The sequence below is a fragment of the Rhinopithecus bieti genome, unplaced genomic scaffold (assembly GCF_001698545.2).
Source record: "Rhinopithecus bieti isolate Rb0 unplaced genomic scaffold, ASM169854v2 scaffold_33903, whole genome shotgun sequence".
Classification (NCBI taxonomy): Eukaryota; Metazoa; Chordata; class Mammalia; order Primates; family Cercopithecidae; genus Rhinopithecus; species Rhinopithecus bieti.
Genome location: NW_016814625.1, coordinates 162,025 through 172,623, shown reverse-complemented (window position 1 = coordinate 172,623; position 10,599 = coordinate 162,025). Strand labels below are relative to the sequence as shown.

At 49.1% G+C, this 10,599-nt stretch overlaps 1 protein-coding gene across 8 annotated transcripts in view; it reads left to right on the top strand.

Annotated features, from left to right (window-relative positions):
• The first annotated feature begins 2,407 nt into the window (after positions 1-2,407).
• Positions 2,408-10,599, top strand: part of ATP2B4 (ATPase plasma membrane Ca2+ transporting 4) — a 117,579-nt gene continuing 109,387 nt past the window's right edge. For 6 of the 8 annotated variants that reach the window (XM_017851562.1, XM_017851556.1, XM_017851565.1 and 3 more), the window contains exon 1: positions 2,408-2,830. The gene's annotated coding sequence lies outside the window, so the exon portion shown is untranslated. Of the gene's footprint in view, positions 2,831-3,555; positions 3,670-5,622; positions 5,741-10,599 lie in introns of those variants that run through there. The other 2 variants (XM_017851557.1, XM_017851560.1) reach the window with 2 other exon arrangements.

Genomic DNA, 10,599 nt, shown 5'->3' with positions numbered 1-10,599 from the left:
AAGGAAGGAAGAAAGGAAGGGAACGGAAGGAGGGAAGGGAGATGGAAGGAAGGAAGGAAAGAAGGAAGGAAGAAAGGAAGGGAAGGGAAGGGGAGGGGAGGAGAGGGGAGGGAAGAGGAGGGAAGGGGAGGGAAGAGAAGGGAAGGGGAGAGGGAGGGAAGAGGGAGGGAGGAAGGAAGGAATCTAACAAGGTACCAACTCTGTTCTTGAAATGCCCTGGGAAGGTGAGAGTGACCAGTGGAGTTGCAAGAGGCTGAAATGAGAACAAAGGTCACCTTTGGTCCTGTAAGTGCCTTGAGGGTGGGAGGGTCAATCACTAGGCAAAAAGGACTAAACAACCCACAGTTTCTATGGAGGGTGTCCCTAAAATCTCCCCCTACCCCTGCAACTTTCTTTGGCTGCTGGCAGGGAGAGGCACAAGCACAGGCAGGGGCTTATTTTTTTTCTCTTACTTTTTTTGTAAAGATGGGGTGGGTCTTGCTATGTTGCCCAGGCTGGTCTTGAAATCTGGCCTCAAGTGATCCTCCCGCCTCAGCCTCCCAAAGTACTGGAATTACACGGATGAGCCACTGACCCTAGCCAGGGTTATTTTGGATTGTGTTTTCAGATGACAGCAGGCAATCTCCAGCCTCACATTGAGGAACTCTGAGTTCTGAGCCCAGCCCAACCAGTCTAAAAACATTACTGGCTGGGTGCGGTGACTCACACCTGTAATCCCAGTACTTTGGGAGGCCGAGGCGGGCGGATCACGAGGTCAGGAGATCGAGACCATCCTGGCTAACACGGTGAAATCCCGTCTCTACTAAAATACAAAACAAAATTAGCCGGGCGTGGTGGCGGTCGTCTGTAGTCCCAGCTACTCAGGAGGCTGAGGCAGGAGAATGGCGTGAACCCGGGAGGCGGAGCTTGCAGTGAGCCGACATCATGCCACTGCACTCCAGCCTGGGCGACAGAGCAAGACTCCGTCTCAAAAAAAAAAGAAAACAGAAATAACAGGGTAAGAAAATGAAGAGGAAAAAGAGGACCCAAATGACAGAACATTGGGAAGGGTGCTAATTGGACACGGGGGAAACTGAACCCCTGGGTCTAATTCACAACTCTGTTTCTCCATGTGCGTGTGGCTCTGTTTCTTGGGGGCAGGGATGACAGCAAAGAAGGACAGGGGTGGTGTGAGGTGTTGGGTTAGAATGATAGGATCAAAGAGGCCTTTTCCCAACTCTCTGTTTAAAAGTTTGGGAAGTAGTGGCCAGTCACCTTCTTCACAGCATAGCTCATAGCTATAACCTGTGAGATATATGTCAATGTGCCTTCCACAAGCATATAAATATGAGTGTGTTTGCTGAGGTAGGTGTGGGAATCTGTCAGTCAATGAAGATGTGTTGTTGTGTGAACCAGCTGATGGTGCATGTTTGTGCTTGAAAGCCATAAAGTTCTATGCAAAATCTATGGGTGGCACTGTTGCACAATGCTAGTGGGTGTGTGGGTATGGGGGTGTGATTAACAGTTTACAGGCTGTGTATAAGTGTGCATGGATGTCTGAGTGTGTCCAAATTGAAAAGGAAACGTGTGCCGGAGTATGATACAAGTACAGGAAAGTACTTGGGCTTTGGAGTCCGTCTCACTTGGCCTTGAATTGTTGGCTCTGGCATGAACCAGATGTATAACCTTGGGCCAGACACTCAATCTTCAATTTCCTCAGCTAGGAAATGAGGCTAATAACAGGTACCTTTCAAGATTGCCATGAGGACTAGAAATGATATCGTATAGACAAAGCTTTTGGTGTTATAGCCCATGCATAGCAGGACTCAAAAGTAGGCAGCTATTTTCATGCACTGTCAGTATACCTCTGGTGGGTACAGGGGCAAGAGGGAACAAAATGTGACCTGTATATAAGGTGTCGGGGAGGAGGTGTGTGTGTGTGTGTATGCGTTTACAAAACAATTTATTCTCCTTCTCCAAGGAACCCCCATTCAGACAGGAGCAGGAAGGTGGGAGGGGACATACAAGTGTCCACAGACACCTTGGGTTTCTGGGTCCTGGATGTAAGTGAGTAAGGGGTTGAGTTGAGAGGCCCGTAGGAGCTGCAGGAAGCCAACCGCCTGCTGAAGCTTCCTTTTTTTTCCCCCTCCGCCCAGCAACCGTTGAATACCGCCACCCACATCCACTCCCCACCTCCACCCTCACCCCTCCTCCACCCCTACTCAGCTTTCTATTCAACAAGTGAGAGCAAGGGTGGGGAAGAAAGCCGACAGGGGAGAGGATTTCTTCCCTTTCTTTCCCCATTCCCCCTTAAGACGAACCAGGAAGCAACCGCAGGAATCGGGCCACCTTAACAGTAGAGTAATGGTTTGGCCTCATGCCAAGTCCCACCTCTGTTCCAGCTCCTGCCCCTCCCCTCTCTCTTCCCGCACTGCTTGGGGAGAGCTGGTGAGCCAGTCTGGCCCGAGTTAGCTAGAGCTGTTGCCATGACAAGCATTTTCTTAAGAAAGCTCTGCTGTTGAGATTGTCCAACGCTGGGGGCTGGGAGGGGGGCACGAACTTCCTGGGGAACCATCCTCTGAAGAGAGCAAGATCAGAGACACCCGTCTAGCTCTCCTGCACCCTTTTTCTTTCAGGAACCTGAGAGGTCCTTCCCATTGGAAGGGCAGGGGGAGGAGACCCAGCCCACTCCCCGGCCTTAGCCGGAGAGGCAAGAGAGCAAAGCCAGCGTCTCCAGCTTGGTTGCCACACTGGGGAGTCTGGTGGGTGGTCACCCCACCCAACCCCCATCCATGGAAACCCAGAGGGAGAGTCCCGCTTGGAGAAACCTGGATCTTTGCTAGAAAGAGAGGTAGGCTTGCAGAGAATGAATTGACTTGTGATTTGCAAACTTTGTTTCTTTCTTTTCTCTCAGTGGCTTCCAAAACTCCCCAATTTTCCTCTTTCTAGCATATTTCATGCGACTGGGTTTGGAGGATTTTTAAAAATATGTGTGTGTGCACAGATTTTTCAAATACTGTTTTCTGAGAAACTGTATAGTCGAATAAGTGATTTATTTCTCTTTTCCTAGTTCTTGTCATTCCTGGGCTATGGGGTAGGGGAATGGAGGGACTCTTTTTGACATCAAAATTGAGCTCTTGGAAAAAACATTTATCTCCCCTCCCTCAACCCATTCCATTCCTGCCCTCCCCTTCCCCCTTGGCTTGGGAATGAGACGCAGGATGGAAAACTGTTGCAAAAATATTTTCCGTGTCTGTTCCCTTTCTCAAAAGCCCAAAAGAGAGATGGAAAAAAAAAGGAACCAAAGAAATCTTCAGCAGGAAAGGGGGGCTGCAGCGGGAACTAGGAGAGGGGCACTTTGGGGCCATGGGGTAGAGGTGGGCCGGGAGAAGTTGGGAGGAGTGGGGAAAGGAGAGTGCACAAATTCAATTTCTTTAGCTTTGCAGAGAAACCTCAGCAGTTTATCTGTGCTGCTTGCAAAACATCCTCAGACTTTCACATCTATAATTAGCTGTGGAAAAAGCTGGGAGTTCCCTCCTACCGCTGTTGTTTGAGAGTGTGTGAGCGTCCAGAACCAACTGTATGAGTGTCTCCGAGGGCACCGCCCCACACATCTCTGGTCCCAAAGGGGAGGAAGGAGAAGGGTGAATTGAAAAGTTTCCGATTTCAAGGCTGGAGACTGTGGGGCTGGTGAGTGTTTGGCAGATGGGGTGGGCCACAGGCATCTGTGGAAGGGTCCCTGAGCGTCTTGGGTCACTTCCTTGGTTTGCTGAAGAGCTAGGAATTAAGACTGGGATTGTCCTTCCTGCTCTCCCTTCTCTCTTTCTCTTACATACTTGGTTCGCTCTTGGTAGAGGGGGCTGCTGGCATCCTTCCCCGAGTCCAGTCTGGCCTCATACACTCCACCTCCCTGAGGGTACCCACTGCTCTTCTCCAACTGGGTGTGGAGGGTGCAGGAGTGGCAGCCACATCTTGGGAGGGAAGTGGGCACTCTGCTGGCCAGAGGCACCTCCCTCCTGGGCATTCCTGCCGGACTTACAATAACTTGCAGACATGATGCCGGCGCCTGCTGGCCAGCCAGGGGGAATGTCAGATGAAGAAATAGGCCGACACTCAACTGAGGCCCCTGTGGAGAGGGGAAAAGAGTTGGGGAGGGAAGGGAAACAAAATCCCATTCTGTAGTGCTCCCTCCTCTGGGTGAGGAGTCTGGCAGGGAGTCTAGAGACCCTCACCCTGCTCCTTAAGCCCCTCCCCAAGCTGCCCTGTCTCCAGGGCTTCTCATTGGACGCCCTCCTGTGCCCCCTTCACTCTGGGCCCTCTACCTGGAGGAGGGAGACCAGGCTTATTCCAGGCTGGGCCAGGCCCAGGAAAGGAGCCTGGGGGTGAGGAGGGGCTGGGCCAGGAGCGTTTATGAAGAAGGGGACTGAAAGAGGCCTCCTAGCCCATGAGCTGAGTTACCCTCCTTGGCTGAGGGTGGTGGCTTGGGGAGCAGACTCTGGGAGGGGCAGGAAGGATGGTGGCAGCTTGGTAAGGCGTGTTCTGGAAGGTGGGCCCTAAACCCTGAAGCAGACAGATCTGTGGGAATCAGGCTGGGGGAGAGGAAACACCTGCCTTCAGCCCCAGGGCTTGGAGGAGTGGTAAAGGCTACAGCTGAGAAACTGGGGGAGAAGGAAGCAAAACACTTAGAGGAGAGCTCATCTCGGGGCTGAGGAAGCAACAGGAACCGATTTTCATTTTGAAGTGTTAATTGATCTGACTGCACCCCATTGGCTAGACTCTTCCCTACCTGTATTCTGGTCGATAAGGGAATGAGGCCTTCCCCAGTGGGCAGGGACCCCAAGACAGAATCAATGCCCGTGTCCTGGAGGGAGGGGATCCATTTCTTTGCTCCTCCTCGGGAGTCCCATCCTCCCTGCCACCATCTTGCTGAGGTGCAACCCCGAAAATCACGCCGCTTCCGCCGCGGCCTCCCATCGTGGGGGCCCAGAGTGTCACTGTTCCTGCAGCCGGCCTTCCTATTTTCAGTAATCTGATTAGGGGTCGATGTTGACGGGCTCAGGGACTGCTTCTCCGTGAGGTCGTTATTTAGCGCGCACTGGGTTGCCTGCTCCCGCGGCTTTGAGCCTGGGGTCGCGGCCAAAGGGGGGAATCGGCTCCCGCAGTCTCAGCCCTTCCCCCGGGGCTCGGGGCGGGATCGACTGCGCAACCCCGCGGCCCCTCTGCTTTCCGCGGCCTCTGCGACCCCGCCCAGTCAGCCTCTCCGCTGCTGGGCTCCACCCTCCCGGCCTCTGCCGTAGTCTGAGAACTCCGTGGAGAATGCGAACTGAGCTGCCAACGGAGGCTTCCTGCCTCCCAGGTCGTGCCGAGCCTCAGACCCTTCTCCCTTCCATTTACCACCAAGTCTCTGGATTGAAGGTCAAGTCAAAGGAGCACAGCCCGTCTTACCCCTGGGACTCCCAGCGCCCAGCACAGAGCCTGGGACGTTAAAGCGCAGGGTCAACGCGCATTGAGAGAAGTACGGGCAGTTTGGGGGGCCCTGGAATCAGCCTGATGCCAGCGAGTTCCTAACCCGCCTTCTGGCCTCCAGTTTCCCTTCTGCACAGTGGAAAGCCTGCTCTCCACGGTAGAGGTGACAGGGCGTGGCTAGCCAGATTTGTCACATTGCTGTGGTCTTTGTCAGAAGAAAATCAAAATGAGAGGACCCAGTTAGGGGCAGAAGGAGAGCGGTTAGAATTTGCCGAAGGTGTGGGTGCTGGAAGAGGTAAGGTGGTGTGTAGGGGCTGGACGTCCTGGGCCAGGATATCGGGAGGCTTTACTCTTCCCCACTCCCACTGACCCGAGGTCCTGAGAGGAACAGGGGCTGGACTGCTCCCTGCTACCTGTCAGCAGGTCAAGACTTCCACTGCAAACTGCCTCTTATTCAAGAATTTAGCTTCTCTCCAAAACTCCGAAACCCCGATGGGCACTTTTCTCTCTCTCTCTCTCTCTTTTTTTTTTTTTTTTCAATGCTCCTGGCCTTGGACCCAGCACCCAAAGACGTGGATCAGCCCTGCCCACTAGGACAGAGCATTGCAGACCCACTAAACCTTGGAGAGAGGAAAGGATCTTGTTCATTCTTAGTCCCCAGAATGACCAAGACAAACCCCGTTAGCCACACCCCTAAAAAACTGTTTGATTTAGGTTAGATTAGCTCCAAACTCCAAGGTTAGATTAGCAATCTGACTTTGAAGGGGAACACCCCACCCAGAGTCTTAACTATCCTTCTCTGGAAGGATTCTTCAGGCAATCTGAATTCTTCCAGGCTCCCTACCCAGTCCAGCTCCCTGCTTCTTAGATAAGCATTGATTCCTGTCATCCCAGTCGGTATTTGGTGGGTAGGGCTGAGAAGGAAAGAACGATGAGAAAAGCAAGGCCTCTGCCTTGTCAGACTGGGATGACAACCTTTCTCCACTCATTTCCCCTTTTCTGTAGGTCATAGGATTAGAGCAGGCCCTGGGGCTGGAGTCCAAAATGCTTGTGTGGAATGTTTTGCCCTTGGCTTCCTCTGCCAGTATCTCTCTTTGTGTCCTCTTTCCTCTTCCCCTTGTGTGAGCCATTCTTGTTCCACTGACTTATTTCCTCTGCACATGTTAAAACAGAAATGACAGGGACTTTCTATTTCTGCCTCTACCTTAAGCCAGTCCTCTGTGTTCAGCCTACAGGAACTTGGATTGAGGAGGGAAACCAGGCAGGATCTAGTGAGAACCAGAGCCAAGGGCCCCAGGTCAGAGAAGAGGCTGTTGAGAGGCAGTCTGTGTGTGAAGGGATAGTGGAGAGGCCAAAGGAAAGAAAAGGATTGAGAACATAGGTGCCAAGGGGCAGAGCCCCCATTTCTACCTTTCCTCACCCCAGTTCCTGACTGCCTGAGATCCTCAGCCTCATCACTCACCTCTGCTCTAGTTTCCCAAGTTGCATGCACAAAGCCCTGGGACAATGAACTGGGATGGGATTAATAAGACCCCTTTCCTCTTGCCTTTCTGCCACTTCACTTGGGGTGTGGCAAAGGGAGTTTGGAGCAGTGTGTTTATTGGTAGGAAGGTGAAGGACTCTCAGCTAGGTTTAAGGAAAGTCTTAGCTTAGAACACCTCATAGCAAGGTCTACCTAGGTTGCATAATCAATGCCAGGAGTACAAACCAGTAGTACACCCTCAATGGAGAGGAAGTTAGCAGTATCTAACAAAGCTACATACACATTTACCCAGCAACCCTACTTCTAGGAATTTATCCAGAAGATGCTCATTGACAAATATGAAAAGATACGTACAAGGTGATTTTTTTTTTTTTTTTTTTTTTTTTTGAGACAGAGTCTCGCTCTGTCGTCCAGGCTGGAGTGCAGTGGCGCGATCTTGGCTCACTTCAAGCTCCACCTTCCCAGTTCAAGCAATTCTGTCTCAGCCTCGTGAGTAGTTGGGATTACAAGTGCACGCCACCACACCAGCCAATTTTTTTATTTTAGTAGAGATGGGATTTCACCGTGTTGCCCAGGCTGGTCTCAAACTGCTGAGCTCAGGTAGTCCACCTGCCTCAGCTTCCCAAAGTGCTGGGATTATAGGCGTGAGCCACCAAGACCAGCCACAAGGTGTTTTTTAAAGGCATATTTACAATAGGAAATCATTGGAAACTATCCAAATGCCCATTCTTAAGAAAATGGTTGAACAAACAATGGTACATCCATACAATAGAATACTAGGCAGCCAAAAAAAAAAAAAAAAAGAATGACTAGGAGCCCTGTGAACTTACATGACATGGTTGTTAGGATATATTATTAAGTGAAAAAACCAAGACATAGTACAGTATATAGTATGCCACCTTTGGGATAAGAAAGCAGGAGAAGTAAGAAGTTTTTTTTTTTCTTTTTTTTTTGAGATGGAGCCTGTCGCCCAGGCTGGAGTGGGGTGGCGGGATCTTGACTCATTGCAAGCTCCGCCTGCCGGGTTCACGCCATTCTCCTGCCTCAGCTTCCCAAGTAGCTGGGACTACAGGCACCCGCCACCACACCTGGCTAATTTTTTGTATTTTTAGTAGAGACGGGGTTTCACTGTGTTAGCCAGGATGGTCTTGATCTCCTGACCTCATAATCCACCCACCTCGGCCTCCCAAAGTGCTGGGATTACAAGCTTGAGCCACCACGCCCGGCCTAATTCAAGTACTTTTTAAGCTTAAAACCCTGATTCTATATTCTTTGTGGAATTCATATTTTAAGTAAGAAAAAAAAAAAAACTACAAAGAAATCTTGACCTTTACTTTGTAGACATGTTATTGGTTGTAGTATTTGTGTCATAAATTGGAAACTATGTTTTGTTTATTGTATGATAGATGAAATGAGTAACTATGGTGATATTTCTGGAAATCAGGGTCTCACTATGGAAAAAGAGAGATATAAGTATGGAACCAGGGAAGGGGAAAAAGAATCTTGTGGGGTTTTTTGTATATCTTGTGGGTCTGTCCACTGAAAGGACTGTGGACAGGAACACACCTAGTACCTGGATTTTTATTTCTAAGTACAACTTCCCACGGGGGAGGTTGTAAGGAACAGTGCTCCCTGAAGAAATGACTAATTCCAAGTCTGAGACCAGGAAAGTATAAGTGAACTATGTTGTGCCAGAAACTAGAGCGTGCTCATGTCATGACATGTTGGCACAGGAGCTGGCTTAAGGGGTCTCCCGCCAGCCAGATGTGAAACGCATTGAGCATTCAAAAGGATAATGGTAATAGATTAGAACACATTGAATATTAAAAGTTCCGTGAGTTTATTTTGACAGTTGACCTGGATGGGGAGGAGCAGGGAGGGAAAATTCTTACCAGAAATGCCAACGAGGTTAGACACAAGGCCTCACTCTGTAATCCTACCACATTGGGAGGCCAAGACAGGAGGATCACTGGAGCCCAGGAGTTTGAGGCTCCCATGAGCTCTGATCATGACACTGCACTCCAGAATGGGTGATAAAGCAAGACTTGGTCTCAAAAAATTAAAAAGTAAATGCCAGTTGGGCATGGTGGTGCCAGTTGGGCACGCCTGTAATCCCAGCACTTTGGGAGGCCCAGGCAGGTGCATTACTTGAGGTCAGGAGTTTGAGACCAACCTGGCTAACATGGTGAAACCCTGTCTCTACTAAAAATATAAAAATTAGCCAGAAATTGATTGAACTCAGGAGGCGGAGGTTGCAATGAGCCAAGATCACGCCACTGCACTTCTAGCCTGGGAGACAGAGCAAGACTCCCTATCAAATAAATAAATAAATAAGTAAATTCCAACTAATAAAATCTAGTGGTAATGACAAATTTTTCTTTAAATTTAATTTAATTTTATGGGAGGCTGAGGTGGGTAGATCATCTGAGATTGGGAGTTTTAGACTAGCCTGACCAACATGGAGAAACGCCATCTGTACTATAAATAGAAAATTAGCCGGGCGTTGTGGTGCATACCTGTAATCCCAGCTACTTGGGAGGCTGAGGCAGGATAATCGCTTGAACCCAGGAGGCGAAGGTTACAGTGAGCCAAGATCACGCTATTGCAGTCCAGCGTAGGCAAGAAGAGTGAAACTCTATCTCAAAAAAAAAAATTTTTTTTAATTTAATTTTTAATAGACAAATACTAGTTTCATATATGTATGGGATGCAATGTGATGTTTTGATGTATGTATACATTATGGAATGATTCAGTCAAACTATCAACGTATCCATCACCTCACACATTTATCATTGTTTTTGTAGTGTAAACATTTAAAATCTTAGCAATTCTGAAACATGCATTACATTAACTATAGTCACCATGTTGTGCAGTAAATCTCAGAAACATTCCTTCTGTCTAACTGAAACTTTGCATCTTTTAGCCAACATTATCTTTATTTATTTACCTATTTTTAGAGATAGGGTCTCACTCTGTCAGCCATGCTGGAGTGCAGGGGCCCATAGCCTTGAACTCCTGGGCTCAAGCGATGCTCTTGCCTCAGCCTCCCAAAGCACCAGAATAATGAGTGAGCCACTGTGCCAGGTTGGAACTTTAAATTGACCAGTTTGCAGCCTCTACTCTAATAGCTGATTTAGTCTAGTGTTTAATGGATACTAAATCTTTCACCCAATGGGGTGAAAGATTGGTCTTAGCATATCTTAGTTTGGGCTGCTGAAACAACATCATAGACTGGGTGGCTTAAGCAACAGACATGTATCTCTTTGTTTGTTTGTTTGTTTGTTTTTGAGACTGGGTCTTGCTTTGTCATCCAGCTGGAGCGCAGGGACACTATTACAACTCACAGCAGCCTTGATCTCCTGGGCTCGAGCTATCCTCCCACCTCAGCCTCCCAAGTGGCTAGGACTACAGGCGCATGCCATCATGCCTTGCTAATTTTCATATATTTTGTAGAGACGGGGTTTCACCATGTTGTCCAGATTGGTCTCGAACTCCTGGGCTCAAGCAATCCACCTGCTTCAGCTTCCCAAAGTGTGGGGATTATAAGAATGAGCCACCGTACCCGGCCCCATTTATTTATTTAATTTTATTATTATTATTATTATTATTATTATTATTATTTTGAGATGGAGTTTTGCTCTTCTTGCCCAGGCTGGAGTGCAATGGCACGA